Source organism: Triticum aestivum, chromosome 3A (assembly GCF_018294505.1).
Source record: "Triticum aestivum cultivar Chinese Spring chromosome 3A, IWGSC CS RefSeq v2.1, whole genome shotgun sequence".
Lineage (NCBI taxonomy): Eukaryota > Viridiplantae > Streptophyta > Magnoliopsida > Poales > Poaceae > Triticum > Triticum aestivum.
The window spans coordinates 62,948,897-62,953,559 of NC_057800.1; positions in this window are offsets into that span (position 1 = coordinate 62,948,897).

Genomic DNA, 4,663 nt, shown 5'->3' on the forward strand with positions numbered 1-4,663 from the left:
GAATGCGAGAAGTCGGGGCATTTTTACACTTGCCACCCTAACCATGTGAGTAAATCGTCTATTTAAAGAGCCGGGGATCCTTAGATCCAGATCACACCATCCTCCCATAGTGAGTATCCATCGGAGCACGCCCGGAAAAGCCCATCACATCATGGCCGGCCATTGCAATTCATCCTCTCGCTCCCGTAGCACTAAGCCAGGCAATTGGGAGAAGTGTTCCATCCCCCACAGCCAATTAGTAGAGTTACAGACCCAGGGGTTTCTCCCTCCTGTGTATATGGTCCCCGTCCGAGCCGGACTAGCCACTTACAATGGCGGAGAGCAAGAGGAGAGCTTTCCCAACCCATCCATGGGGGAGCGGGTATGCCTTGTCCCTTACTTATTAAGGGGACTCGGATTTCCCATCCATCCGTTCCTCCGCGGGCTCCTGGAGTTCTACGGTCTCCAGCTGCATAACTTTACTCCCGCCTCCATATTACACATCGCTGGCTATGTCGCATTTTGTGAGCTGTTTCTGGGCTGCGAAGCTCATTTCGAGCTATGGAAGAGGCTATTCTGCCTCGTACCCCGTACATAGGAGGGGTTAATATATCAAGTGGGCGGAGCCGAAATATGGCGCATCACCGGGACCGGATACCTGTCCGATACTCCGAAGAAGACATCCGAAGACTGGCCTTCGGAGTGGTTTTATATGGAGGATGTCCTCCTTCCGGACCCTATTCGGAGGGGCCTTCCTGAGTTTAATAACGCCCCTTTGAAGAAACGCCGCAGTTGGCGCCCTCGGAGCCCCCAGGAGGAAGATAACATAGAGGTCCTTTACCTGATGGGCCGGATAAAAAGTGTTGGCCAAATCAGGACTGACAATAATCGAGGTTATGTCAATATGTATAATGCGGGGGGTGCAACCACTTCAATATCGGGGACAACCCATGTGGCACTTCAATGGAGAAGACGATGCCACCCGCTACGGCCGTAAAGGTCCGGACCCCGCCGCTGCTCTAGCGAAAATACTGTTCGATTTATATAAAGGAGAGGAACAGGAGTTCATCTGCATTAAGCCACAGGATGGATTCTCTATGTACAACCCCCCAAACTGGGTGAGCTGCTACTTTTTACTCTAGACCTTCCCGCATTCTTCGTCATAAATATTTACCTTGCTATTTCATAGCAGGAACTGCGAAAAGCCGTGAGGGAGGCCCACGGCCAATCTCCACAGCCAGAGGACCCTGACCAGGCCCTCGACCCCAGACTCGAAGAAGATCCAGACATATTTGTGGAGCTTATCGACAGGACGTTCTATCAGTTAAGCTGCGACGGTGCCTTGGTGGACATCATAGCCGATTATCCTGGACTGCTCCCTACATCGCATGTAAGTAAAACCGGAGTCCCAACTTCCGAGAAGGATCCCTTTTTTGCACTTCACCCACTGCACACATATGGTGTCTTACAGGGAAGGCCCACGGGACGCCATGCCGAACCCGCGATGACTCACCAAAAAGGGGCACCGAAGCCGGGTAGGCTTAAAAGGAAGGCGGTCAGGACTGAGATGCCGTCGCAGAGGTATGAAAAAGAACCCTGCTCCGAGGTTGTCGTCTTTAAAATATAATAACGTCCATGGTTCCTGGCAGGAAAAACGCTCGCCGGACCGTATCCAGAGAGCCTGCCGGCCACACCTCCACCAGCCGGGCTCCACAGCCGGACTTAGAGGCAGATGCTAACATGGGGACAACACCGGATGTTCCTCCTACAGAGGATGCGGATAGGTTGTCCGCTACAAATTCCAAAGTGGAGAGTGCCATGAATCACAGGCGTCGCCGGGCCGTACTCCGCGAACCTGGTTTCTCTGAAGAGGCGTTCGATGCCTTCAACTCAGGAGACGCGTACATCCGAGCTGCTCAAAATGGTCTTGCCAGAGCCACGGACCAGTATGTAAAGGATATACGGGTAAGAAAATCTGATAATTATGTATATTAGTAGCCCCTGAGACTTGAAATAGTTGGCACAACTGATTTAAGGATCGTTATTTGCGTAGGTTCTTACGGAGAAGAATACCCAGTTGTCTCAAGAGCTGGAGGAGTGCAAAGCCCAGCTACGGGCCGCAGTTGCCGCAATGGAGTCCAAGAAGGCCCCATCTGGTAACACTTGTTCCTATCGAAAAGAATGACATATACCAATTAGTATTCGGTATGCATGCAAATCTAACAATAGATTCTGCAGATGATCCCGGAGTGAATCCAAAGGTCGTACGGGGGGATGAGCAACATGCTCAACGACAGCTAGAGGCTGGCGAGAGCGTGCTTACGCAGGTTAGGCGGGAGAAAAATGATCTCCAAGATGCCAATACTCGGCTGGCCATTGAACTGAAAGATGTTCGGGCCCAGCTTGCTGACTCCATGAAGGAGAATAAGAGGCTTCGATGCGGCATTTTTAGTAAGTGCTTGAACGAACTTTTGTAGAGTTCGGCGAAGAAACCGGCTAACAGAGTTATATCTATAGGTATGCTGACGGGTCGTCCCGCAGAGGAGATGCCCGGATCTGCGGGCGATCTTCTGCAAGAGCTCTCACAACTACACAAACAAGTTCGGCAGGTGATGCAGGGCATTGCCTAGGCCTTGTGGACATCCGCCTCCCTGCCAGGAGGCATGGCGGAGCTCATAGAGATGCTCAAGGGAGCGCGGCAGCGCTTCCGATTATGGAATATATTGGCCTGCCGACAAGGTGCAAGGGAAGCCTGGGCCATGGTGAAGACGCGATATACCAAGGCTGACCCGAACCACATGGCCGAGGTCGGACCTGTAGGGTCTGATGGGAAAGAGATTCCCGTTAGTCTAGTATATGACCAGGTAAAATTAGCCGCAAAGTATTCCCAACAGGATTGTAGGCTAGACAGCCTGTTGGATGGTATAGAAGAAGAATTTAGTCAGTCTAAGTGACTGTGTACTTCGAATGACATATTTTGTCCCTAGCCGGATTGTGAATCATTTGTCATGGCGGACCTTTTCGCTTCAACCTCCGGACCCGACAGTCCAGAGTGTATCCGAATACCTGCTCAGTTATGTAAAAACCGGGGTACGCATGGAAACCAGGCGTAGGGGTCATAAGTGCTTGAACAGACAAGTACCCAACTAGCTATGTTATATTACATGGATAGTAAGAAACATCTTTTAGGAAGAATAGTTCCATTAAGGGTTCGTTTCCCTGGGTACGCATGCATTAATGTGCATGTCCGAACTGTTAAAAGAGACGCAGGATATAAACATCTGGGGGCATGTATTGCAATAAGTAAAAGTCATCTTTTGTTCACCGACTGAATATTCCCTTAAGAACGCTTGCTTTCGGCTTCACCCAGTCTGAGGTACACATCCGGCTGACCCGGAAGTAACAATCGCAGAGGTGCTCCCCTTATGCCCTAGCCGAATTAACGGGAACGTAGGGCATAAACACAAGAGCCAGGCAACCCAGCTTGGCCAAAACTTAAGTCATATCGATGCATATAATGGCGAAGAAAAAGGTACATGTGGAAAAGTAACACATGTGCAGGGGACAAAAAGCCCGGAATATAATTATATTAAGCTTCTGTATAAGAAGCCCCCAGATATAATGAGCATGCATGGCACGTCAAGATTGTGTAGTCAAGACACATTTTAACCTTTCAAGGCCGTGAAGAAAAAGGGAAGAAAGAAAGAAAGACAGATAGCGGATATATATATATATATATATATATATATATATATATATATATATATATATATAAGGGATGGAGGTAAGGAGACGAACACAGAGTCCGGCACTAGGCGTAGAACCTTCGGAGTCTGGCCGCGTTCCATGGGTTTGGATCGAGTCGATTGCCCGATGCATCCCGCAGACGGTACGCTCCACCGGTTAGAACTTTGTCAATAACGAAGGGACCTTCCCATTTGGGCTTGAGCTTGTCCTTTTTCTTCTCTAGTAGGCGTAGAACGAGTTCGCCAACGTTATAAGTTTTGGCCTGTACTTCTCTGCTTTGATACCGTCGAGCATGTTGCTGATATAATGCGGAGCGGGCTTTTGCCACATCACGCTCCTCCTCCAGGGCGTCCAAACTATCCTACCGATCAAGCTCATCTTCTTTCTCTTCGTACATGCGCACTCGAGGTGAGTCATGAATAATTTTGCAGGGCAGTACCACCTCTGCGTTGTACACCATAAAAATGGTGTGTATCCGGTAGTGCGATTCGGCGTGGTCCACAGCCCCCATAGTACAGAGTCGAGCTCCTCAACCCAGTGCATATCTGATTCCTTCAAGGATCGCACTAATCTGGGTTTAATGCCGCTCCTAATAAGACCATTTGCTCGCTCGACTTGACCGTTTGTTTGGGGTGATAGACGGAGGCATAATCGAGCTTAATGCCCATGTTGCCGCACCAAGTTTTTACCTCGTCGGCTATAAAGTTCGAGCCGTTATCGGTGATGATGCTGTGGGGGACACCGTAACGGTGTACAACCTCGGATATGAAGTCTATCACTGGTCTGGACTCGGCCGTTTTAACTGGTTTGGCTTCTATCCATTTGGTGAATTTATCCACCATGACCAATAGGTACTTTTTCTTATGGCTTCCGCCTTTAAGGGGTCCGACCATATCAAGCCCCCAGACCGCAAAGGGCCAAGTAATGGGGATTGTTC